Source organism: Scyliorhinus torazame, chromosome 22 (genome assembly GCF_047496885.1).
Source record: "Scyliorhinus torazame isolate Kashiwa2021f chromosome 22, sScyTor2.1, whole genome shotgun sequence".
Classification (NCBI taxonomy): Eukaryota; Metazoa; Chordata; class Chondrichthyes; order Carcharhiniformes; family Scyliorhinidae; genus Scyliorhinus; species Scyliorhinus torazame.
The window spans coordinates 46,245,018-46,272,339 of NC_092728.1; the positions used below are offsets into that span (position 1 = coordinate 46,245,018).

At 54.7% G+C, this 27,322-nt stretch overlaps 1 long non-coding RNA gene across 1 annotated transcript in view; it reads right to left on the bottom strand.

The window, feature by feature from the left end:
- Positions 1-648: 648 nt before the first annotated feature.
- LOC140399059 (uncharacterized) overlaps positions 649-27,322 on the bottom strand; it is a 231,556-nt gene continuing 204,882 nt past the window's right edge. Inside the window, exon 3 of the long non-coding RNA XR_011937614.1 lies at positions 649-910. This is a non-coding gene — a long non-coding RNA (uncharacterized lncRNA). The remainder of the gene's footprint in view (positions 911-27,322) is intronic.

Here is a 27,322-nt window from a genome sequence, read left to right on the forward strand (position 1 = left end):
AGATGAGCCAACACAGTTGCATATGGTACAACGCTTCTTTATTTAAACTCACTATTTACAACTTGGTCTTTGCACTCTGCACGTGGGGGGCTCCCTGCTTGTGGTGTTTCAACAGCTCTTTCTTGTTCCCTTCTCCCCAGACCTACTGACCTCCAGGTGTCGTGCTCGTGCTTTTTATGTGGTTGGTGTTCTTGTCTGTGATTGGTTGTGGTGTTGTGTACTCTGATTTGCCTGTTAGTGTGTCCATCATGATGTGTGTGTTTGAATATCATGACAGATAGGATGCTTTCTATGGTGCATCTGTAAAAAATTGGTAAGAGTCATTGCGGACATGCCAAATTTCCTTAATTTCCTGAGGAATTAAAGGCACTGTTGTGCTTTCTTGGTCGAAGCGTCGACATAGGTTAACCAGGACAGATGGTTGGTGATGTTTACCCCTAGGAATTTGGAGCTCTCAACCATCTCCACTTCGGCACAATTGATACAGACAGGCGTGTACGACACTTCGCTTCCTGAAGTCAATTACCAGCCCCTTAGTTTTGCTGACATTGAGAGAAGGATTGTTGTCATTGCACCATGCCATTAAGTTCTCCATCTCCCTCCTGTATTCTGACTCATCATTGTTTGAGATCCGAACCTCTGCGCTCGTGTCATCAGCGAACTTGTTGATGGAGTTGAAGCCAAATTTTAGCTCACAGTCATGTGTGCATAAGGAGTATAGTAGGGGGCTATGTACACAGTCTTGCGGGCTATCGTGGAGGAGGCGTCGTTGTTTATTCTTACTTATTGTGGTCTGTGGGTCAGAAAGTCGAGGATTCAGTTGCAGAGGGAGGAGCCGAACTTCACAATTGATAACAGCAATTGTACATTCGGTGAGAAATTCTCAGTTATGCCTTCTTTATTCCTGAATCTGGTAAAAAAAATAATCAGGTGTTTTTTGTTACTACATGAACCCTAGAAAGAAAAAATATTTCATATAGAACCTTTAATGAGCTCAGCACGTCAGAAAGTGTTTTAAAGTCAAATGAAATACTTTTGAATAGTAATGTAATGTAGGAAACACACATGTAAATATGAGCACTGCAAGCTCCCATTAGCAGCAATGAAATAAATGAGCAGGCAATCTGATTTTAGTGCAACAATATAACAAAAGTAAAAAATTGTAGACGCTGAAGATCTGAAATAAAAACAGAAAGTTCTGGAAAAACTGAGCAGAGCTGGCAGCATTGGTGGAGAAAGGAGAAGGTTTTAAAGAAGAGTTATATTAAAATATTAACTCTCGCAGCAGTTGATTGAGGGATAAATATTGGCCATTTGAACAGACAGAATGAAGGAGAGGTTAGTGTTGTGTTGGGTGCTCTGCTACACAGACGAACCAACACGGTTGCGGATGGTACAACTCAGTTTTATTACTAACATATATTTACAATGGTAAACTGGTTATTGTGGTTCGATCATAACCCTTGAATCTGTGGACCTATTCCTAACACTATCTTGGAGTTGCACTCAGCACATGGTGGATGTCTGAGTGGCTTGTTGTGAGCTCTGTGCCCTGAGCTGTCTCCTGCTGGAATGCACGGGAAGTGTCGTGTTCCCGTTGTATAGTGTGTATGCTCTTGCCTGTGATGTTGTGTGTGTATTGATTGGTCCGTTGATCTGTCCATCAGTATGTATGTATGTTTGCACCATGATGTTTACCTGAATATCATGACATCCCCCTTTTTTACAAGAACATGTGCCTATGTGGTTATAAATAGAGATGTGTACTGAGTGCAGCTGAATGTGTGTGTGTGCAATATCTACAGCATGTACATGAGGCTAAACTATATACAAGGGGCGATGTCAGGTGCGACATAGCAACGAGGTTGTACCATAAACAAAAGACGGGGAAATGTTGAACGTCAAAACGAACTCCTATAATGACAAGGAAAAATTATTAACATATTAACACAATGGTATTATGCATCAGTGAGTTAAATGTTCAAACAGACTCATAAGTCCAGTCTAGTAGGTGGGCGATGAATTCGGGTTGATCGCCTCAAGGGTGGGTCAGGATCCACCGGCTGAGGAATGGGCCTGGCCATAGGCGACGACGGAATGGGCATGGTGGCAGGAAGCTCCACGAAGTCGACAACAGGACAGCGTGGTACCGGTGAAAGTTCCCGTAGCGAGCGTGGAAGCAGGCGAAGAGCCCGGCAATTGCGCCTGCGAATGGAGCCATCAGGCATGTGAACCAGGAACGAGCGGGGAGCCACGCGTTGGAGAACTTTGGCAGGTGCTGACCAGCCACCTTCTGGTAGGTGGATGCGGACGTCGTCTCCAGGCGCCAGAACGGGAAGATCAGTTGCCCGTGTGTCATATGCCATCTTCTGGCGAACGTGCTGCTGTTGCATCCTGTGCAGTACCGGAGCATGGTTGTTTGTGGTGACCAGAATGGATGGCACAGTGGTCCTGAGGGCACGACCCATCAACAGCTGGGCTGGTGAGAGGCCAGTGGCTAGTGGGGCCGAGCGATAGGCTAGCAGGGCTAGGCAGAAATCCGATCCGGCAGCAGCAGCCTTGCAGAGGAGCCGCTTGACGATGTGAATGCCCTTCTCCGCCTTTCCATTGGACTGGGGATGCAGAGGGCTGGACGTCACGTGTGCGAAGCCATACGAAGCAGCAAAGGATGACCATTCCTGGCTGGCAAAACAGGGCCCATTGTCCGACATGACAGTAATCGGAATGCCGTGGCGAGCGAAAGTGTCTTTGCAGGCCCTTATGACAGCGGACAATGTCAAATCATGCAGGCGTATGACCTCTGGATAGTTTGAAAAGTAATCAATGACGATTACATAGTCCCTGCCGAGCGCGTGAAAAAGATCCACACCCACCTTCGCCCAGGGGGACGTCACCAGCTCATGGGGCTGAAGCGTCTCAGGAGGTAGCGCCGGCTGAAACCTTTAGCAGGTGGGGCAGTTGAGCACCATATTGCAATGTCATCACTGATGCCCGGCCAGTATACCACCTCTCGGGCCCTCCGTCTGCACTTCTCGACCCCCAGATGGCCTTCGTGTAGTTGGTCGAGGACCAGCTTGTGCATGCTGTGCGGAATCACAATCCGGTCCAGCTTTAGGAGGACACTATCAATGACGGCCAAGTCGTCCCGGACATTGTAGAACTGTGGGCACTGTCCTTTGAGCCACCCTTCCGTCATGTGGCGCATCACACGTTGTAGAAGGGGGTCAGCCACAGTCTCCCGGCGAATACGGGCCAGACTGGAGTCGTCAGATGGCAGATTTGCCGATGTGAAGGCCACCTGTGCTTCGACCTGACAGGCAAACCCCTCTGAGTCGGGCGGTGTGCTCACTGCTCTAGATAGGGCATCCGCAATGATAAGGTCCTTTCCCGGGGTGTAGACCAGTTGGAAGTTGTACCTCCTGAGTTTGAGTAGGATGCGCTGGAGGCGAGGGGTCATTTCGTTCAGGTCCTTATGTATGATGCTGACCAGGGGGCGATGATCAGTCTCAACGGTAAACTGGGGGAGACCATACACGTAGTCATGGAACTTGTCTATTCCGGTTAGCAAACCCAGGCACTCCTTTTCGATCTGCGCGTAGCGCTGTTCTGTGGAGGTCATGGCCCGCGAGGCATAGGCGACCGGGGCCCATGATGCAGTGTCATTCCGCTGTAGGAGTACTGCGCCAATGCCGGACTGGCTGGCATCAGTCGAAATTTTAGTGTCACGAGATGTATCGAAAAACGCCAATACTGGGGCTGTGGTGAGCTTAATTTTGAGCTCCCCCCATTCCTTCTGGTGTGCGGGCAGCCACTGGAACTCCGCGGACTTCTTGACTAGGTGGCGAAGAGCCGTCGTGTGGGAGGCAAGGTTGGGAATGAACTTCCCCAGGAAGTTGACCATGCCGAGGAAGCGTAGCACTGCTTTCTTGTCTGCCGGCTGCGGCATGGCTGTAATGGCACTCACCTTGTCTGCATCTGGACGGACCCCTGACCGGGATATGTGGTCCCCCAGAAACTTCAGCTCGGTTTGGCTGAAAGAACACTTGGCTCGGTTGAGGCGCAGGCCGTTTTCCTGTATCCGCGCAAAGACGCGCTGGAGACGATTGATGTGCTCCTGTGGTGTGGTGGACCAGATGATGACGTCGTCAACGTAGACGCGCACCCCTTCGATGCCCCCCATCATCTGTTCCATGATCCTGTGAAAGACCTCGGATGCTGAGATGATGCCAAATGGCATTCTGTTATAGCAGAACCTGCCAAAAGGAGTGTTGAAGGTGCACAGCTTCCTGCTGGACTGGTCCAGTTGGATCTGCCAAAAACCCTTCGAGGCATCCAGTTTTGTAAAGATTTTAGCCCGGGCCATTTCGCTCGTGATCTCTTCCCATTTGGATATGGGGTAGTGTTCCCTCATTATGTTGTTGTTGAGGTCTTTTGGATCAATGCAGATCCGGAGCTCGCCAGAGGGCTTCTTAACACATACCATGGAGCTGACCCATGGCGTGGGCTCCGTGACCCGGGATAGCACCCCTTGGTCCTGGAGATCCTGCAGCTGCTGCTTGAGGCGGTCTTTGAGTGGCGCTGGGACCCTGCGAGGTGCGTGAATGACCGGGGTGGCGTATTCTGTAGGTATAGAGCAGTGTGCCCATGCCCTCGAATGCCTCCTGGTTGTGGGCGAGGAGCGATTGAAGCTGTGCCCTAAATTCAGCATCCGGGAAGTCTGATGTGCCTTCTGGAGACAGAGCGGGGACCCGCTGCACGAGGTGGAGAACCTTGCATGCCTGTGCGCCTAGCGGGGAGTCCTTTGATGATCCGACTATTTCGAATTACAGTGTGGCCGTATATGTGTTGTGTGTCACCTGGAGCTGGCAGGATCCCATGGCCGGGATAACGTTTCCATTGTAGTCGACCATCTTGCAATGGGATGGCCGAATTGGTGGTCTGACCTTCATGGCGTAGAAGGCTGACCATGCTATGAGGTTGGCAGAGGCGCCAGTGTCCAGACGGAATGTTATCGGTGATCGGTTGACCGTTAGGGTGGCACACCATTCATCACCCGGATTGACACTGTTCACTTGCAACGGCTGGTGGGTCCTGCCTGGAGACATCTGGTTCCCATCAATGACCGCAACACGGAAGGCTACCCGGTCGTCTGTGTCACTGGTCTGGATATCGTCTGGGCACGACTCGTAGTAAGGAAGCTGAATGGTCCGCACGGCCCTGCGAGGTTGTCGGAATTGGGGAGCATTGGCAGGTTGAGCTGCTCGACAGCAGGCAGTGTAGTGGCCTATCTTGCCACAGCGGAGATATTGTCGTTTTTTTGCCGGACATTGCCGCTTTAAATGTGTGGCTCCGCAGTTGCCGCACGTCGTGACGTCATGGCGTTCGTTGCGCCACCGCGCATGCGCAGTTTGGTCTTGCGTCGAACGCGCCTGCGCATCATGTCCCTCTGCGTCAACGTCTTTTTTGGCGCGCACAAACACGGGAGGTCGCGGAAAGCGCGCGAAATGGCCGCCCTCGTCCGGGCCGCGGGCCGGAACTCGATCGCCTGGACCCGTTCGGCTTCGTAGGACGCCTGCCTTGCCGATCCGGCCGCGTAGGACCCCTGCCGCGCCGATTCGGCCGCTTGAAATTGGGAGTAGTGGCTGGTCGCGTTTTCATGAAGGACACAGGCTAGGGTGAAGCCTTTAATTTTGAGGAGCTGCTGGCGTAAGGTGCCCGAGGTGACCCCAAAAACAATCTGGTCCCGAATCATTGAATCGGAGGTGGTGCGAGGAAAGATTGAAAGGGTTTATCCTTACCCTGCAGGCGCTGCTGGAAGAGATACCTCTCGAAACTCTCGTTTACCTCGCCGCTGAAGTGTTGGTCAAGTTTGAGAAGGACCGTCTTGTACTTGGTCTTGTCCTCACCTTCCGCGAACACCAGGGAGTTGTAGACATGGATGGCATGTTGCCCTGTCGTGGAGAGGAGGAGGGCGATTTTCCTGGTGTCCGAAGCGCTCTCCCTTTCTGTGGCTTCTAGGAAGAACTGGAAGCGCCGTTTGAACAGCTTCCAATTGACGCCGAGGTTTCCAGCGATTTGTAGCGGCTGCGGCGTGCTGACGGTGTCCATGGCGCAGGATGGCAGATTCCTGAGGATTTGTAGGTAGGTCTCACAGTTACCGGGTTCCAATCCTGGTACTATGTTGTGTTGGGTGCTCTGCTACACAGACGAGCCAACACGGTTGCGGATGGTACAACTCAGTTTTATTACTAACATATATTTACAGTGGTAAACTGGTTATTGTGGTTCGAACATAACCCTAGAATCTGTGGACCTATTCCTAACACTATCTTGGAGTTGCACTCAGCACATGGTGGATGTCTGAGTGGCTTGTTGTGAGCTCTGTGCCCTGAGCTGTCTCCTGCTGGGATGCACGGGAAGTGTCGTGTTCCCCGTTTTATTGTGTGTATGCTCTTGCCTGTGATTGGCTGTGGTGTTGTGTGTGTATTGATTGGTCCGTTGATCTGTCCATCAGTATGTATGTATGCTTGCACCATGATGTTTACCTGAATATCATGACAGTTAGGTCACTGGTATGACCCTCACAAGACGTACCGGGAGGGACCGATTAGCCTCCCCCATAAGACGTTGGGGGGCCCATCAGCGGGGTGATTGATTACGGACATAAAAGCCTGCCCAGATAGGAGTCTAGGCAGAGAAGTTCCGGCTGGGACCTGGATTGTAACCTGTAGATAGTTTGCTTTCATTTTACTGCATGGCACTATATGTTGTGCATGGTGTTTGCTCACATGCCAAGGGCCAACAGATTGCCATGCAACAATGTAGAATACCTTGGTAAAGCATGAGGATTTAAGATGTCTAAAAGGCATGTGATAAAATTAAGCAATGGGTCATTAAAACATACTTTGGTTTCCCACTCCCACCGCTGATCCTGCAATATCTCTGCCTCGGGCTTTTGTGTACTTGCAGATATCTTTGATGTCACATATACACTGTCAGAGTTTGTAGAATGCTGAGCTGGCACCACTGATCTCATGATGAATCTCCTCGTCAATCGTGGCCTTTTGCGAAGTGGCTGTCAAGGTATGGGAAGTGCTCAACATATTCTCGAGTCTCTGCTTCAACAGAAGTGCAAGGTGGAATATTTTGTTGACCAGGTTTGGATTGATTTGTGAGTTTTCTTTCGGCAACCTTCAAGACAAGCTGAGTTTCATGCAGAATGTATACGAAATTCGAGAGATGAACAATGCCTTGTAAATCTGTTTCTAGCTGGGCAACAACACTGCAGTCATCTGTAAAATATAGCTCCAATTATGGTCAATTTAATTTGACCATAATTATTTATGGAAAGGCGATTGAAGTTAAAGAGCTTTCCAGCTAGGTGGCATTTAATTATGGACACCTGGGGCGTCATTCTCCGACCCCCCAGAGGGTCGGAGAATGGCCGTTGGCCGCCGTGAATCCCGCCCCCGCCGGTTGTCGAAGTCTCCGAAGGGAGAAAAGTCGGCGGGGCGTTAATGTCGCCGCTGCCGTGGGAGAATGTCACGGGTCTGCGCAAGGCAGCCGATTTTCGGCCTGCCGATATTCTCCATTCCGGATGGGCCGCAGTCCCGTCGACGTGATGACCGTTCACATCGACGTAAATTAAACCTCCTTTTCATCGGCGTGACCCTGTGCTCCAGGTTCACGCCGACCAGCATGGAGGTGAGTGACGGCCTGGGGGGTTGGCTCTGGGCAGGCGATGGCGTGGCCGCAGTCTGAATGCGTGAGGAGAGGTGTGTCTCGGGGTGTGTGTGTGTGTGTGTGCGGCGGGGGGGGGAGGGGGGGTTTAGAGTAGGCTGGGCTCCGGGGGAGTGCCGGGAGGGGGTCCGTGCCGGGGTGGAGGTTGGGGGGGGTACGTGCCGGGGAGGGGGATGGGGGGTCCGTGTCGGGGAGGGGGATGGGGAGTCCGTGCCGGGGTGGAGGTTGGGGGGGGTCCGTGCCGGGGTGGAGGTTGGGGGGGTCCGTGCCGGGGAGGGGATGGGGGGTCCGTGCCGGGGTGGAGGTTGGGGGGGGGTCCGTGCCGGGGTGGAGGTTGGGGGGGGGTCCGTGTCGGGGAGGGGGATGGGGGGTCCGTGCCGGGGTGGAGGTTGGGGGGGGGGTCCGTGCCGGGGTGGAGGTTGGGGGGGTCCGTGCCGGGGAGGGGGATGGGGGGTCCGTGCCGGGGAGGGGGATGGGGGGTCCGTGCCGGGGTGGAGGTTGGGGGGGTCCGTGCCGGGGAGGGGGATGGGGGGTCCGTGCCGGGGTGGAGGTTGGGGGGGGTCCGTGCCGGGGAGGGGGATGGGGGGTCCGTGCCGGGGAGGGGGATGGGGAGTCCGTGCCGGGGTGGAGGTTGGGGGGGGTCCGTGCCGGGGAGGGGGATGGGGGGTCCGTGCCGGGGTGGAGGTTGGGGGGGGTCCGTGCCGGGGTGGAGGTTGGGGGGGGTGTCCGTGCCAGGAGGGGGGTGGGGGGTCCATGCCGGGGTGGAGGTTGGGGGGGTGGGTCCGTGCCGGGGAGGGGGATTGGGGGTCCGTGCCGGGGTGGAGGTTGGGGGGGGGGTCCGTGCCGGGGAGGGGGATGGGGGGTCCGTGCCGGGGTGGAGGTTGGGGGGGGGGTCTGTGCCGGGGAGGGGGATGGGGGGTCCGTGCCGGGGTGGAGGTTGGGGGATGGGGGGTCCGTGCCGGGGAGGGGGGTGGGGGGTCCGTGACGGGGTGGAGGTTGGGGGGGGGGGGTCCGTGCCGGGGTGGAGGTTGGGGGGGGTCCGTGCCGGGGAGGGGGATGGGGGGTCCGTGCCGGGGTGGAGGTTGGGGGGGGGGTCCGTGCCGGGGAGGGGGATGGGGGGTCCGTGCCGGGGTGTAGGTTGGGGGGGGGGTCCGTGCCGGGGAGGGGGTTGGTGGGTCCGTGCCGGGGTGGAGGTTGGGGGGGTTCCTGCCGGGGAGGGGGATGGGGGGTCCGTGCCGGGGTGGAGGTTGGGGGGGGTCCGTGCCGGGGAGGGGGATGGGGGGCTCCGTGCCGGGGTGGAGGTTGGGGGGGGGTCCATGCCAGGGAGGGGGGTGGGGGGTCCGTGCCGGGGTGGAGGTTGCGGGGGGGGGTCCGTGCCGGGGTGGAGGTTGGGGGGGGGTCCGTGCCGGGGAGGGGGATGGGGGGTCCGTGCCGGGGTGGAGGTTGGGGGGGGTCCGTGCCGGGGAGGGGGATGGGGGGTCCGTGCCGGGGTTTAGGTTGGGGGGGGGGGGGTCCGTGCCGGGGAGGGGGATGGGGGGTCCGTGCCGGGGTGGAGGTTGGGGGGGTTCCTGCCGGGGAGGGGGATGGGGGGTCCGTGCCGGGGTGGAGGTTGGGGGGGGTCCGTGCCGGGGAGGGGGATGGGGGGGTCCGTGCCCGGGTGGAGATTGGGGGGGGGTCCATGCCAGGGAGGGGGGTGGGGGGTCCGTGCCGGGGTGGAGGTTGGGGGGGGGGTGGTCCGTGCCGGGGTGGAGGTTGGGGGGGGAGTCTGTGCCGGGGAGGGGGATGGGGGGTCCGTGCCGGGGTGGAGGTTGGGAGGGGTCCGTGCCGGGGAGGGGGATGGGGGGTCCGTGCCGGGGAGGGGGATGCGAGGGCAAGTGAGTTGGTCCACCTGGCCAGGTGCCACCCTCCAACAGTTGGACCCATGCGGTCCATGCTATCTGGCTGGGGGGAGGAGGGATTATGGGCAATGATGACATGTCGTCGTTCCCCTCCCCCCCACCAGGCCGTCATGTTTTCCGATCATCCAGCGATGTTGGCCGCTCATGTCTATGTTGCCCTGGATGAGGAGGAGGAGGAGGAGGAGGAGCGTGCCAGAGAGGCGGCGCAGGCTGCCGCAGAGGGACAGGCGGCAGCCGCACAGGCTGGAGGGACACCTGACCGACAGGACGAGGAGGGGGAGGAGGACGTCGCAGCCCCACGGCAACGGAGGCACCCGAGGGCGCCCCGTGTGTACCGGCCCCGGCAGTCATACCAGGACCTCACGGACCGGGAATGCAGGAGGAGACTCCGGATGAGGCGGGAAACCGTGGCACACATCTGCCACCTGCTGGCACACCTGTCACCGCGTGGCACTGGCGGGGGACACCCTCTCCCCGTGTCCGTCAAGGTTACGGTGGCCCTGAACTTTTATGCAACGGGGACATTCCAGGCACCGAGTGGGGACCTGTCCTGCATATCGCAGACATCGGTGCATCGGTGCATCCGGGCAGTGACAGATGCCCTATATGCCATGGCGCACCGCTACATCCGCTTCCCCGTGGACCGGGCCAGCCAAGATGCCCGGGCCGTGGGCTTCTCTGCCGTGGCCAGGTTCCCCATGGTCCAGGGCGCGATCGATGGGATGCACATCGCCGTGCGGCCACCTGCAGATAACAGGGCCGTGTTCACCAATAGGAAGGGGACCTATTCGATGAACATACAGGTGGTCTGCGACCACCGCATGATGATACTGCACGTCTGCGCCTGTTACCCGGGCAGTGTACACGACTCATACGTGTTGTCGCGGTCATCCATCACCGGCATGTACGAGGGACGCCATCCCCGGCTGAGGAGCTGGTTGCTGGGCGACAGGGGCTACCCATTGTGATCGTGGCTGATGACGCCTATACGGAGGCCACGCAATGAGGCGGAGAACCGCTACAATGATGCCCATGTAGCGACAAGGGGAGTGATAGAGAGGTGCTTTGGCGTGCTGAAGATGCGTTTCAGGTGCCTGGACCTCTCTGGGGGCGCCCTCCAGTTTCGGTCAGATAGGGTCGGCCGCATCATTGTGGTGTGCTGCGTCCTGCACAACATAGCCCAGCAGAGGGGCGATGTGCCGCAGGCAGAGGAGGGCGGAGTGGAGGAGCAGCAGGAAGAGGCGCAGTCCTCCCCAGATGAGGGGGATGGGGGTAATGGTCAGGGCAGACGGGGTAGACACAGGCGGGTGGCTGTCCACCATTACCGGCTGGCCCAGCGGGCACGGGACAGACTGATAGACGCCCGTTTCACTGACGAGATGGGCGTGGGAATCGGGTAGTATGGCCACAGACCGCACACCATGGCAACAGCCGACCACCCACACCCCCCACCCATCCACCCACCCAACACCCTCACCCCCCTCCCCAACCCCACCCGCATGCACACCACCGCCCCCCCATTGCCGATCCACCTGCGGCACAACGGGCCGGGCTCACACAGTTGCGGGTGGACGTGTGTCTATTGCAGGCCATGGAGGATGATGACAACCTGCCCTGCGGTGAGCTCCTGGCTCTACATCGTTGGACTATATCTGACCCATGGCCACAGTACCACCATCCACCCGGACCATCCCTGCATGCGGCTGTGACACTGCAGCGCACGGTCCCGTCCTCTGCCAGGGGGATGTTGATGGCGGCCCAGGGGGAAGGGGGCAGACTCACTTGGGGCTGAGGTAAGACCACCCCTCACACACACACTTGCGCTCAATGTACATGACACCCCCGCACGCTTTGGACAGAGCACAAAGGCAGCTTCTGTAGGTGTAACATTGACTTTAATAACCAAAGGAGTTCATGCACGTGCCCTAGCCCCTAAAACTCATCTGTGCCCTGCACCCGTGCCAACTTACTCAGTGTCTAATTGTTTGGCCTTACGGGCCCTTTGACTACGTCTACGTGGTTCCCCAGACGGTACAGCAGAACTGGAGGTGGACTCCTGTGATTCCTGCCCTCTGACACTGGATCCCTTTGGCGGCCGTTTCCTGGGGCGTCCTGGCCTAGATGGGCCAGGCTGCGGCCCGGGCGACTGGGATGGCGAGCTGACAGCCTGTCCTGCCCGTTGCCCACCCGATGCACCTGGGACGGAAGGGGGGGAGTCCGAGGTGTCGCGGTGTACCAGGACCTCCCCTACAGGGGGAGCCGGGACGGACCACACCACCTCCTCCTCCCTCGGGGTGCCCGATGGCCCCCAGGCCTCTACATGGGTGGGGGATGCGAACGGACTGGCCATCCGACGCCCCCCCGACATCTGGCGCTGCCAGTCCTGGAGGCCCGTGCTGGTATCGACAGGGGTCTGCAGGTTTGCAGCCATGGAGCCCAGGGGGTTGGCAAACCCTGTCTGTGACAGTGCGACGCCGGCTCGCACATGGCCACTGGCGCCGATGCCCTCAGCGATGGCCTGCAGAGACTGGGCCATGGCCTACTGAGACTGGGCCATGGCCTGCAGAGACTGGGCTATGGCGTTGAGCGCCTCTGCCATCTGGCGCTGGCACTGGCTCATGGCCTCCTGTGAGAGGGCAGCCATTTCCTGGGCCACAGACGCCGCCTGCACGGAAAGCCCCAGGCCTCGCAAACCGTTCCCCATGTCTGACACTGTCGCACCCATTGCCTCCACCGCGGATGCCACCCGTGCGGTGTCAGCTTGGGTGGCACGCATGACCGGCATCACTCCCAGCTCCTGGACGTGGGTGGACTCCACCACCTGCGACTGCAGCCGCCGCAAGCCGCCCGTCACCCTCTTCGCTCGTCTCCGGGTCGGTGGTTGCATTGGATCTATGTGTGGGTGTGGTAACTCCAGGAACCCGGGATCCATCTGGGCAGCAGATGTTCGCTTGGGCTGGGCTGCCCTCCGACCGCCCGGCCCCTCTGCTGCTCCTACCTCCACCTGCTGTACCGGGACGGCTGTGTTGTGCGTATCAGTGAGTGTACCAGACGCCTCATCACTAAAGTGCCCAACCGAGGTGAGTGTTTCTGCGATGGTGGAGGGTGTTGGTGACAGCAGTGGCGTTGTGTCGTGCTCTTCGTCCCACTCTGAGTCCATGGCACTTTGGGGTGGGGGTTCGTCTCCACCCATCCACTCTGAGTCACTGTCTGGTATTTCGTCTTCCTGGGTAGTGCTGTCCCGGGTAGGGGTGTCCTGGGCAGTGCTGTCCCGGGTAGTGGTGTCCCGGGTAGTGGTGTCCCGGGTAGTGGTGTCCTGGGTAATGGTGTCCTGGGTAGTGGTGTCCTGGGTAGTGGTGTCCTGGCTCGGATGTGACGGGGGCCTGTGGCTGCCCACCTCGTCGCTGGGTGGTCGCTCCCGCACGTGACGGGGGTGTCGTCTCCCTGTTGCTCCAGGTCTCTCCGTCTCCCGTGGCCTCCGAGGGGTATCCTGCGGGCGTCGCATGCTGGAGGGTGCGGGTCTCTCCGTCTCCCGTGGCCTCCGAGGGGCATCCTGCGGGCGGTCTGCATCTGCGGGGTGGGTGCCTGGACGTTTGGTCCTGCGATACACAATGAAGCATGCATGGTTAGACATCAGGCAGTGATCAGGTGATATAGGGGAGGGGGATATAGGGGAGGGGGGATATGGGGACGGGCTGTCGGTGGCTCACTTGCTACTACGCCCCCGACCTCTGCATCAGCAACCTCCCGGTCGTCAGGTCCGCCAGCCAGTTCCAGGGCCCTTTCCTCGTGTTCGGTCAGTGGCCTCTCATCAGCGGGGCCTCCTCCAGTCCTCACATGCTCCCTATTGTTGTGTGCGCACTTATCCTGTGGGGGGGGGGTGGGTTGGCAGGGGTAAAAGGCAACACTGTTAGGCAGGTATATGAATGCACGCCATCGGTCGCGCGTGCATTGCAGAGGTTAAGGTTAGGGCTGGATTCACTTGGGGATATGGGGGATATGGGGGAGGGGGGATATGGGGGAGGGGGATATGGGGGAGGGGGGATATGGGGGAGGGGGGATATGGGGGATATGGGGAGGGGGGATATGGGGGAGGGGGGATATGGGGGAGGGGGGATATGGGGGAGGGGGATATGGGGGAGGGGGGATATGGGGAGGGGGGATATGGGGGAGGGGGATATGGGGGATATTGTGGAGGGGGGATATGGGAGAGGGGGGATATGGGGGGGATATGGGGGAGGGGGGATATGGGGGAGGGGGGATATGGGGGAGGGGGGATATGGGGGATATTGTGGAGGGGGGATATGGGGGAGGGGGATATGGGGGAGGGGGGATATGGGGAGGGGGGATATGGGGGAGGGGGGATATGGGGGATATTGTGGAGGGGGGATATGGGAGAGGGGGATATGGGGGGGATATGGGGGAGGGGGGATATGGGGAGGGGGGATATGGGGGAGGGGGGATATGGGGGATATTGTGGAGGGGGGATATGGGAGAGGGGGGATATGGGGAGGGGGGATATGGGGGAGGGGGGATATGGGGGATATGGGGGAGGGGGGATATGGGGGAGATGGGGAGGGGTGATATGAGGGAGGGGGATATGGGGGAGGGTGTATATGGGGGAGGGGGAATATGGGGGAGGGGGGATATGGGGGAGGGGGGATATTATGGAGGGGGGATATGGGAGAGGGGGATATGGGGGAGGGGGGATATGGGGAGGGGGGATATGGGGGAGGGGGGATATGGGGGAGGGGGGATATGGGGGATATGGGGGAGGGGGGATTATGGGGGATATGGGATAGGGGGGATATGGGGGAGGCTCACCCTGCCTGCTCTGACGAGGTCGTTCACCTTCTTGTGGCACTGGGTGCCTGTCCGTGGTGTCAGGGCCGCAGCGGTGACGGCCTCTGCCACTTCCCTCCACAGACGCCGGCTGTGGCGTGGGGCAACTCTGCGGCCGTGCCCGGGATACAGGGCGTCCCTCCTCTGCTCCACCGCGTTCAGGAGCGCCTCCACATCCCGTGACTCGAACCTCGGGGCTGAGCGGCGGCCAGCCATCCAGTCGGGTGTTGCGGTCGGGTGTTCCGGTCGGGTGGGGGGGAGCAGCGCGGCCTTATGAGCCGTCACGCCGTGCGGCGCGTATGACGCTGCACGGCGTGAACCACTGCGCAAGCGCGGATCTCGTTACGTCGCTGCTAGCCCATTTCGGGCCGGAGACTTTCGACCCATTTTTCCGACGTGACGCAAGTCGGATTTGCGCCGTTTTTTGCGCCGATCGGCGGACTTTCCGCCGATAATGGAGAATTTTGCCCCAGAGAGCAGTTGATCTTTGACGAGGTGAATAACCATTGTCAGGTAAATAGTATGGGGGCTATCGCACAGTCTTGCTTGGCCCCAGTCCGGATTTTGTAGATATCTGGTTTCGGATCTTCTACTCGAGGCAGTTGCAGTCAGATCACCGTGAAGTAATTGCAGAATTGTGAGGATGTTTCATGGACATCCAAATTTTTGGAGCACAATCCACACAGCGTTGCAATTGTTCCAGTCAATTAATTCAATGAAGAGTTCCTGGTGTTCTCAGAATTTTTCTTGCATTTGTCTGGCAACATAGGCCATGTCAGTAGTTCCTCTGGAAGGTCTAAAGCCACACTGAGGATTTCCTCAGCTGCAGTAAGTAGGTGATTCCGGAGAAAGCGTATCACAATATTCTCTGCTATGGACAAGCGAGAAATACCTCAACAATTTCCACAGCATGATTTGTCTCTCTTGTTGAAGCAAGACATGATTGTCACATTCCTGACATTGGGGGAGGATGCAGGGGAGATCTTTTTCTTCCCAAATCTGTAGAATGAGCACATGGAGTCTTGATGGGAGAAAAAAAAAACACCAGCTTTGAAGATATCAGTTAAAATACTGTCGGGGCCACAGGTTTTGCCCATTTGACCTTGTTCTGTAGATGGCTCTGGTGGCTTCAAAAAAGCTTTGCACGTCATGATCAGCATATTGCTGGATCTCTCGGGCTTTCTCTTCCAACCACATGTCCTTTATCTCCCGGGTGCCAGATTGCCTTTACTTTATCTTCTGTAATTGTGTTTGGGCGTCTGGTTCAAGCTGTTAGAAAGCTGCCGTCTTGACTTGCCACCCTGGTTATTGTGCCAAGTCATGAAAGATGCTCATTTCTGTTCTAGGAGGTCACATATTTAAATATTGAACCAGTCCTGGTGATGACGGTGCTTGAACCCAATGGTCTGGGCACAGGCGTGCCTTTCCCATTGATCTCAACCAGTGCATCTTCTCGTCTGAAATTTTCATACAACATTTATAAAGAACAGGATTTGGTACATAAGACATGTGAAGTTAATCTCTCTTGAGATGTTGAAGTTTATCCCACTCAGACTAACAATAATCCAATCAATTTCACTTGGACGTTAATGATCCCTGACACTATTCCTGTAAATCTGGCAAAATGTTCCCTACCACTGACACCCCCAACATGTTATCTAAACATACAGCTCATGCTTTGTATTGTGCTGATAAACGAGTGTCTCACTTGCATGCACAAAAATAGTCACTGCACTATTTATTTAAAAAGCAAATTAATTGTCTGAAATGCTTCTGAGATATTTTTGGATGAATGGCAACACTTAAGCTAGGAAAGACCGCAGAACATGCTAAACTTTTGTTGTTCCTGGATGGCAGTTGTTGGCAGTGATTCTGCACTTTCTCATTCACAACTCCTCTAGGTACATCTTTTCTCTATTGTCACATTGCCATCTCCTTACGCCGGAGTGTGGCGGCTAGGGGCTTTTCACAGTAACTTCATTGCAGTGTTAATGTGAGCCTACTTGTGACACTAATAACAATTATTATTATTATTATTAAATGTCTTCCATCAACCTGAAAAGTTAACTCTTTTTCTCCCCACAGTTGCTGCCAGACCTATTGAGTAGTTCCAGCATGTTATTGTTTTTATCTCAGAATAAAGTACTTTTGAGGTGTAGTCACTGTTGTAACACAGAAACATGGCAACCTGTTTGAGTACAGCAAGCTCCTACAGCCAACAAGGTAATAGTGACCAGATAATTTGTATTTAATGACACAGAATCACTTGGGGGGTTACCATTAACCAAAAACGGAACTGGACTAGCAATAGAAATGCTATAGCTACAAGAGCAGATCAGGTCTGAGGCTAGGAATCCTTCAGTGAGCAACTCACCTCCTGACTCCCCAAAGCCCTGTCCACAGGGTACAAGTCAGGAGTGTGATGGAACACTCTTCACTTGCCTGGATGAGTGCAGCTCCTACAACACTCAAAAAGCTTTACACCATCCAGGGCAAAACAGCGAGCTTGATTGGCACCCCATCAACAGACATTCACTCCCTCCTTCACTGATGCACAATGGCAGCCGTGTGTACCATCTACAAGATAGAACATAGAACATAGAAGATGCACTGCAGGAATACACAAAGGGTCCTCAGACAGCATCTTCCAACCCACGACCACTATCATTTAGAAGGACAAGGGCAGACACATGACAACATCATGACCTGGAGGTTCCCCTCCAATCCACACATTATCCTGACTTGGAAATATATTGCTCTTCCTTCATTATCGCTGGGTCAAAATCTTGGAACTCCCTCCCGGACAGCACAATGGGTGTACCTGCATCACATGCACTGCAGCAGTTCAAGAGAGCAGCTCACCATCACCTTCTCAAAGGCAATTAGGGATGGCCAATAAAAGCTGGGCTGCCGATGCCCACATCCTCAGAATTAAATTTGTAAAAAAGGAAAATACACGTGGTGCATGAGCAGCTGTGTTTTTGTGAGATCCAGCTCTGCTCATCACTTAATCTGTCCTTTCATCCTGTTGCACATTTCATATTTGTCTTTTTTGGGGGTTCATGGCCTGTGCTATGTCCCGAGAAGTGTAAGGTTAAGGTTGGTGTCTTTGCGTGAAAGAGCCAAGATCAAATGTTAAAACTCTCGTTTGAAAGGCTGGGTCAGTCAGGTCTTTCACTCGGGACAAGATTTAACATTTAGCGGTGTCGCAATCCTGATCAATAAGTGGGTGGTGTTTGAGGCGGGTAGAATAGTCTCGGATGTGGGAGGTCGGTACGTTATGGCCAGTGGGAAACTGGAGAGGGGGTGCAGATGGTATTAGTAAATGTGTATGCGCCAAATTAGGATGATGTGGAGTTCATAAAGAGGATGCTGGAGAAGATACCGGACCTGGACTCACACAAGTTGGTCATGGGATGGGACTTTAACACAGTTATTGACCCTGGCTTAGACCGGTCAAGCTCAAAAACGGGCAGGGTGCCAGCAATGGCAAGGGAACTAAAAGGGTTCATGGAACAGATTGGGGGGGTTGGAACCATGGAGATTTGGGCAGCCGAGGGTGAAGTAGTTCTCCTTCTACTCACACGTGCATAAAGTGTACTCCCGGATCGATTTCTTTATTCTGAGCAGGGCTTTACTGACGGGGATGGTGGACACTGGGTACTCGGCGATCAGAATCTCAGACCATGCTCCGCACTGGGTTGATCTACAGGTTAGTAAAATCAGTAACCAGCGCCCGCACTGGAGGCTAGATGTGGGACTTTCAGCTGACGAAGGGGTGTGCGAGCGGCTGAGGAAATGCATTCAGAACTACCTGCAAGTCAACGACACGGGGGAAATTTCAGCAGCGGTGGTATGGGAAGCACTGAAGGCGGTGGTTAGTGGGGGGCTGATCTCGATACAGGCCCACAGAGAGAAGGTAGACAGGGCAGAGACGGACCGACTGGTAAAGGAGATAATACAGATCAACAGGAGGTATGTGGATACCCCAGAGGCAGGGCTTTTAAAGGAACGGCAGAGGCTACAGGCGGAGTTCGGCTTGTTAACCACAGGGAAGGCAGTGGAGCAGCTGAGAAAGGAAAGGAGGGAACGATCTATGAGCATGGAGAGAAGGCCAGCAGGATGCTTGCACAGCGGCTTAGAAAGAGGGAGGCAGCCAGGGAGATAGGGAAAGTAAATGATGGAGATGGGAACCTGGTTGGAGATTCAACAGGGGTGAATAAGGCATTTAGGGATTTTTACAGTAGGCTGTACGGGTCGGAACCTCCATCTGGGCCGGAGGGGATGAGGCACTTCTTAGGGGGGACTGAATTTCCCAAAGGTGGACAGGGAGCTGGTAGAAGGGCTGGGGGCCCCGATCGGGCTGGAAGAGATAGCGGTGGGCCTGAAGGCCGTGCAGTCGGGTAAAGACCCGGGGCCAGACGGGTACCCAGTGGAGTTCTATAAAACGTTCTCTGGGATATTGGGACCGTTGTTGATGAGGATGTTCAATGGGGCAAGGGAGGGAGGGGTGCTGCCCCCGACGATGTCACAGGCCACGATTTCGCTGATCCTGAAGCGGGACAAGTACCCGGAGCTGTGTGGGTCCTACAGGCCGATATCCTTGTTGAATGTGGACGCCAAACTGCTGGCCAAAATGTTGTCCTCCAGGATTGAGGATTGCGTTGCGGACGTTATTGGGGAGGACCAGATGGAGTTTGTTGAGGGTAGACAGATGGTGGTCAATATAAGAAGGCTATTAAACGTGATCATGATGCCCCCGGAAGGTAGGGAGGTGGAGGTAGTGGTCGCAATGGACGCAGAGAAGGCCTTTGATCGGATAGAATGGGAATATCTGTGGGAGGTACTGGGACGGTTTGGATTTGGGCGGGGCTTTATTGACTGGGTCAGGTTGCTATATCAGGCTCCTGTGGCATGCGTACGGACAAATAGAACAACATCGACCTACTTTAGACTGCACCGGGGAACGAGACAGGGATGCCCCCTCTCCCCACTGTTGTTCGCGCTAGCTATAGAGCTGCTGGCAATTGCTCTGAGAGCCTCAAGGGGCTGGAAGGGGCTGGTCCAGGGGGGAGCTTTACGCAGACGACCTGCTTCTGTATGTATTGGACCCAATAGAGGGGATGGAAGAAATCATGAGGATTCTAAGGGAATTTGGCTGGTTTTCGGGGTATAACCTAAATATGGGGAAAAGTGAGATGTTTGCGGTCCAGGCGAGGGGACAGGAGAGGCGATTGGGGGGAGCTGCCGTTTAGATTAGTAGGGGGAAGCTTTAGGTATCTAGGCATCCAAGTGGCGCAGGAATGGGACCAGCTGCATAAATTTAATCTGGCCCGACTAGTACACCAAATGAAGGACGATTTTCGGAGATGGGACGCGCTTTCGTTGTCACTAGCTGGGAGGGTGCAGACGGTGAAGATGACGGTCCTCCCGAGATTCCTATTTGTATTTCAGTGTCTCCCCATTTTTATTCCGTGGTCCTTTTTTAAACGGGTCAACAAAGTGATCACTGGCTTTGTTTGGACGGGCAAGACCCCGCAAGTAATAAAGTTAATGCTTGAGCGGAGTTGGGGAAAGGGCGGGCTGGTGCTGCCAAATTTTTGTAACCATTACTGGGCGGTGAATATAGCCATGATCAGGAAGTGGGTGGTGGGGGAGGGTCGGCATGGGAGCGTATGGAGGCTACTTCATGCGAGGGCACCAGTCTGGGGGCGTTGGTAACTGCGCCTCTGCCGTTCCCGCCGGCACGGTACTCCACCAGCCCCGTAGTGGTGGCTGTCCTGAGAGTCTGGGGGCAATGGAGGAGGCATGTGGGAGCAGATGGAGCATCGGTCTGGTCCCCAATCTGTAATAATCACCGGTTTGCCCCGGGAAGTATGATGGGGCGTTCCGGATATGACGGAGAGCAGGGATTGCGAGGATGGGGGATATGTTTATAGAGGGGAGCTTTTCGAGTATGAGGGCACTGGAGGAGAAGTTTGGGTTGGTGAGTAGAAACGAATTCAGGTATATGCAGGTGAGGGACTTCCTACGTAGACTGGTGTCAACCTTCCCGCTCCTACCACCAAGGGGGATTCAGGACAGGGTAGTTTCCAGAGGGTGGGTAGGAGAAGGGAGCATCTCTGACACTTACAAGGTCAGAGGAGACGCAGACCAAGGAGCTGAAGCGCAAGTGGGAGGAGGAGCTGGGAGGAGAGATAGAGGATGGTCTATGGGTGGACGCGTTGAGTAGAGTCAATGCGTCCACAACATGTGCCAGGCTCAGCCTGATACAATTCAAGGTCGTTCACCGGGCTCCCATGACAGTGGCCCGGATGAGCAGATTCTTTGGGGTGGAAGACAGGTGTGCAAAGTATGCGGGAGGACCAGCAAACCGTGTCCACATGTTCTGGACATGTCCGAAGCTTAGGGGATTTTGGCAGGGGTTTGCAGATGTCATGTCCACGGTGTTAAAAACAAGGGTGGCACTGAGTCCAGAGGTGGCGATTTTCGGGGTGTCGGAAGACCCGGGAATCCAGGAGGAGAAAGAGGTAGACGTTCTGGCCTTTGCTTCCCTGGTAGCCCGGAGACGGATATTATTAGCTTGGAGGGACTCAAAACCCCCGAAGTTGGAGACCTGGCTATCGGACAATTCTAGCTTTCTCTGTTTGGAGAAAATCAAGTTCGCCTTGAGAGGGTCACTGTTAGGGTTCGCCCGGAGGTGGCAACCGTTCATCGACGTTTTTGCGGAAAATTAATCGTCAGCAGAAGAGGGGGGGGGGGTTAGTTTAGCTTAAAGTAGGGGGTTAATAAAGGTGGGACCTGTAAGGGAGAAAGCCTCCAGTTATGTTTTTTTCATGCAGAGAATAAATCCTGCAGACTCAAGTATACCTTTTGGAAATACTATGTTTATAGATTCATGTACATTGTTTATTTTGTTGTTGTTGTAATACCAAAAATACCTCAATAAAATGTTTATTTTTTAAAAAACCTTGTTTCCCTGTGGTGTCCAGAGTGGGCGGGGGTGGGTTGTAAGGATCCACCTGTTTAGTCCTTATCCATTCCCGCTTCCTCTTTTTAATTTCTGTTAATCTTTTCGCTATTACAATTTTTGTCCATGGATGTTTAATGCCTTTAAGGACAAGCAACTTACCTTTAATTAAAACAGAGAGCTCCAGCAGGACTGTTTGGTTTGGTATCAGTGATATACCAGACTGACTGGCTTGGCTGGTGGCCAATGAGCTATCCCCAAATGCCGGCTCTTCTCGGGAATAGGCAGTGATTGGTTCTGTTGTCTCACGAATGTTCTTTAGTGAGACCAGGTTTTATTTTTGCTTTGATGTCAGGTCTGGAGTGTCACAGCCCTGATTTCTCTTTCAACCTCATGGATTCTTTCCAAAGATCCGAGGTTAAAAACCTCTGTCCCTGCACAGCCAGACTGAACTGCAAGGAAACCAAAGTCAAGCCACCAGCTGCAGGCAGGGTTCAGATGTTTAAAATTCATTTAAAATCGCATGTGGGGAACTCTGTTCGTATCTCAGTAAGGCTGTTGGTCATTCTGATGGAGTTGGAAACAAGTAAGAATTAAAGAGGCCTGAGGTTGCTCCTTTGAATGAAGGCCCAGGCTAATAAAAGTTAAAGTGTCTCTCCAGAGCAAAGACAATTGCCTGGGAGTAATGGCTGAATGCAACTGCCAGAAGACCTTCTCTAATACTACAGCGATGGCTTTGTTCCCTAAGCATCCTGAGAGGACAGCCTTCTGCAACGACTTCAACATCGGAAGCAAGGGCACTCATCTTCCATTTTGTATTAATGCCTTATTATTTTCACCATCCCCCCTCCTCCCGTACATAGAGAAGGAAAGAGAGACTGCAGAATGTAATGTTACAGTTCATAGCTAGGGTGTGGAGAAAATATCAACTTAATACGAGGTAGGACCATTCAAAAGTCTGATGGCAGCAGGGAAGAAGCTGTTCTTCAGTCGGTTGGTATGTGACCTCAAACTTTTGTATCTTTTTCCTGACAGAAAAAGGTGGAAGAGAGTGTGTGGGGTCCTTAAAGGCTGGCTGCCTTTTCGAGGCAGTGGGAATTGTAGACAGAGTCAATGGATTGAAAGCTGGTTTGCATGATGGATTGGGCTACATTCACAACCTTTTGTAGTTCCCTGCAGTCTTGGGCAGAGCAGGGTCCATACCAAGCTGTGATACAACCAGAAAGAATGCTTTCCATGCTTTCTATGGTGCATCTGTAAAAATGTTGTTCTCACTGTCATGTAAAGACTATCTCTTGATCATTTGGTGAATTCAGAGTGATAACTGTTCTTAGTAGTGAATTTAAACCTGATGTGCTTCTGTTAAAGTTTTTTTTTAAGTCTTATGGATGTTAAAAGGAAAGTAAGGATTACTTAGTGTTGTATTCTTTGAGGGTTGCATTTGAATTGATGCTTGCTAAGATGTTCACTGTATGTTTTAAAAAGGTTAACTTGAGTTCATAGAATAAACATTGTTTTGCTTTAAAAATTACTTTTCGATCTCTGCTGTACCACACCTGTAGAGTGGGCCGTGTGCTCCCCATACCACAATCTAGTAAAAGTTGTGGGTCAGGTGAATTCCATGATACACTTTGGGGTTCTCTAAACCCTGGCCCATAACAAATGTCCTATTCCTGATGCTTGTCGTGAAGGGTTGGAGGTGCCGCAGGCCTTACAGCCTCACTCAAACAATGCCGGAGGTGGTTTTGAAGAAGATTTGACTGCTGTTAATGGAGAAGTGTACCAGGAGTCAAATTGTCCAAATGAGTCAGCCCCCGGCTGGGGACAAGGTTGTGGACTGCCGGGGGGGTGGTGAGGTGGTATGGTGGATGTCTCGTGCTTCCATAGTTGGAATCCTTGAAAGATCCTGAAGAATGCTCATTGATACTGCTTCATCCTTGTGCTTTCTTCGTGCATCTGGGAAGATGTCTTTATGCTGAGTGCTGCCCTGCAATTCAGATCATAGAATCGCTACAGTGCAGAAGGACACCATTCGGTCCTTAGAGTCTGTACCGACCCTCTGAAAGAACACCCTACCGAGGATAAGCCCCCCACCCTACCTCCATAACCCAGTCACTCCACCCACCCTTTTGGACTGTGGGAGGTGTGGTAGTATGTATTGGGGGTCATGTGGGACTGGAAGCCCTAATGTCATTGGCTGACAGATCCCGGGTCCTGGTTGGCCGTTGACCTCATACTCTGCCCTGAAGGCGAAGTATAAGAAGCCGGTGCCTTCCCCCGCAGGCCAGTTTACTATCGAGCTGCTGGGGAACAGACATGCTTAATAAAGCCTCATCGACTTCACTCTTTTCGTCTCATGGAGTCTTTGTGCGCTACAATTTATTAAGCGTGCCTAAAAAGGACTATGGAGCTCAGGATCATTCCAGAATGCCTGAGGATCAGCCCCCACGCAGTGAATGCGGCAGCAGCCTTCAAACACTGGCAGACTTGCTTCGAGTCCTACCTCAGACCGACCACTGGCCGGGTCACAGACGAACAAAAACTGCAGGTCCTGCACTCGAGGGTGAGCACGGAGATTTTCACCCTCATTGAAGACACTGACGATTTCCAGACGGCGTTCGCAGCACTGAAAAGTCTCTATGTCCGCCCAGTTAACCAAATCTACGCTCGCTACCAGCTCGCGACGAGACGGCAAGCTCCCGAAGAATCGATGGACCGAATGGTTGATCAACATGGGTTACGGGCCACGTTCCCTTACCTCGACAATGTAACAATCTGCGGCCACGATCAGCAGGACCACGACGCCAACCTCCAAAAATTCCTCCAGACCGCCAAAGCCTTGAACCTCACGTACAACGAGGACAAGTGCGTTTTTAGCACCGATCGGCTAGCCATTCTGGGCTACATAGTGCGCAATGGGATAATAGGCCCCGACCCCGAACGTATGCGCGCACTCATGGAATTTCCCCTCCCGCACTGCCCAAAAGCCCTGAAACGCTGCCTGGGGTTCTTGTCGTACTACGCCCAGTGGGTCCCCCAGTACGCAGACAAGGCCCGCCCCCTAATACAGACCACGACCTTCCCTCTGTCGACAGAGGCTTGCCAGGCCTTCAGCCGCATCAAAGCGGACATCGCAAAGGCCACGATGCGCGCCATCGACGAGTCCCTCCCCTTCCAGGTCGAGAGCAACGCCTCCGACGTAGCTCTAGCGGCCACCCTCAACCAAGCGGGCAGACCCGTGGCCTTTTTCTCCCGAACCCTCCACGCCTCAGAAATCCGCCACTCCTCAGTGGAAAAGGAAGCCCAAGCCATAGTGGAAGCTGTGCGACATTGGAAGCATTACCTGGCCGGCAGGAGATTCACTCTCCTCACTGACCAACGGTCGGTAGCCTTCATGTTCGATAATGCACAGCGGGGCAAGATTAAAAATGACAAGATCTTAAGGTGGAGGATCGAGCTCTCCACCTTTAACTATGAGATCTTGTACCGGCCCGGAAAGCTGAACGAGCCGTCCGATGCCCTATCCCGCGGCACATGTGCCAACGCACAAATTAACCGCCTCCAAACCCTCCACGAGGACCTCTGCCACCCGGGGGTCACTCGGTTTTACCACTTCATCAAGTCCCGCAATCTCCCATACTCTTTAGAAGAGGTCCGTACAGTCACAAGGGACTGCCACATCTGCGCGGAATGCAAGCCGCATTTTTTCAGGCCAGATGGAGCGCACCTGATTAAGGCTTCCCGCCCCTTTGAACGCCTCAGTCTGGATTTCAAAGGGCCCCTCCCCTCCACCGACCGCAACGCATATTTCCTTAATGTAGTGGACGAATACTCCCGCTTCCCTTTTGCCATTCCCTGCTCCGACATGACCGCGGCCACAGTCATTAAAGCCCTGAACAGCATCTTCACGCTGTTCGGTTACCCCGCATACGTCCACAGCGACAGGGGGTCCTCTTTCATGAGTGACGAGCTGCGCCAGTTCCTGCTCAGCAAGGGCATAGCCTCAAGCAGGACGACCAGCTACAACCCCCGGGGGAACGGGCAAGTAGAAAGGGAGAACAGCACGGTCTGGAAGGCCGTCCTACTGGCCCTACGGTCCAGGGATCTCCCAGTTTCACGGTGGCAGGAGGTCCTCCCGGACGCTCTCCATTCCATCCGGTCGTTATTATGTACAAGCACTAATCAAACGCCGCACGAGCGTCTCCTTGTCTTCCCTAGGAGGTCCTCCTCTGGAACGTCGCTGCCAACCTGGCTGGCGGCCCCAGGACCGATCCTGCTCCGAAAGCATGTGCGGGCACATAAGGCGGACCCGTTGGTCGAAAGGGTTCACCTCCTCCACGCAAACCCCCAGTACGCCGACGTGGAGTACCCCGACGGCCGACAGGACACGGTCTCCCTGCGGGATCTGGCGCCCGCCGGCACCACGCACACCCCCCCCCGACACCATCAACCCAACCGCCCCCCTTCCTGCCGCCGCCGCACCCCGCGACCGCCCCCTTCCCAGGAGGATCAGTCCCCCTCCCCTTTGCACCGACAGCTGAAACCGTGCGGCTCCCGGAGGCGACAACGCTGGTACAAGCACCACCACCACCGCCGGGGCCGAGGCGATCGACACGGACGACCAGACCGCCCGACCGACTCGTGGCGTCGATGTAAAACAAAGATGGACTGTTCAATGAACATTTTGTTTTTCCTATACCCTCTGTAAATAGTTGTAACAGGACGATACTGTCCAATACTGTACTACCATGTAACTGTTCTATCCTCCCAGGACCAGCCCTGTAAACCCTTACCACCATACGAAGCATCACCCCGCCGGGTTCATTTTTGACAAGGGGTGAATGTGGTAGTATGTATTGGGGGTCATGTGGGACTGGAAGCCCTAATGTCATTGGCTGACAGATCCCGGGTCCTGGTTGGCCGTTGACCTCATACTCTGCCCTGAAGGCGAAGTATAAGAAGCCGGTGCCTTCCCCCGCAGGCCAGTTTACTATCGAGCTGCTGGGGAACAGACACGCTTAATAAAGCCTCATCGACTTCACTCTTTTCGTCTCATGGAGTCTTTGTGCGCTACAGGAGGAAACCGGAGCTCCCGGAGGAAACACACGCCGACACGGGGAGAAAGTGCAAACACCACACAGTCACACAAGGTCGGAATTGAACCCAGGTTCCTGCCGCTGTGAAGCGGCAATGCTAACCACCATATCCTCGACATTTCTTCCTGTTGATCATGTTGCTGTTTGCTTGATGCTATCTTTTTTCCTACAGTTGAGTGTGTATTATGGGTGTGATGGCCTGTACTGTTGGTTATCCTGATTTAGCAAGTTTATGTTCAGTCGAATATGAAAAATTGGATTTGTGTATCGTTTTATTCCCCAAAATTCTCCAAAATAATCAAGGCTTTTAATCCTTGTAGTTGAGATGGGGAGGAGTAAGGTGTTCATTGTCTTCACGCCAATGTCTCATAAAATCCCTGCAGTGCGGAAAGAGGTAATTCGGCCCATCAAGCCCGCACCGACCCTTTGAAAAACCGCACTTCTTCGGCACAATCCCCCGTCCTATTCCTGCAACCCCAGCCTAAGCGGCAATTTAGCAGGGCAAATCCATCAAACCTGCACATCTTTGGACTCAAATAAATGATTGGCACAGATAGGGGCCATCCTCGACATACCTCCAAGTTTAAAATGCTGTCTGAATTGTCCCCATATCCTCAAAGTACAACTATCAGGATCGAGGAATATCTAGCCGGAGAAAATGAAAGCAAGGCCATCCCCATGCATCCAGGATAGACCCCCTACACGGCCTTGCCTCTATCATCCCCCCTACAGAAGCTGTTTCACTACACCGTTCCAGCACCTTTTCAGCATTGGCC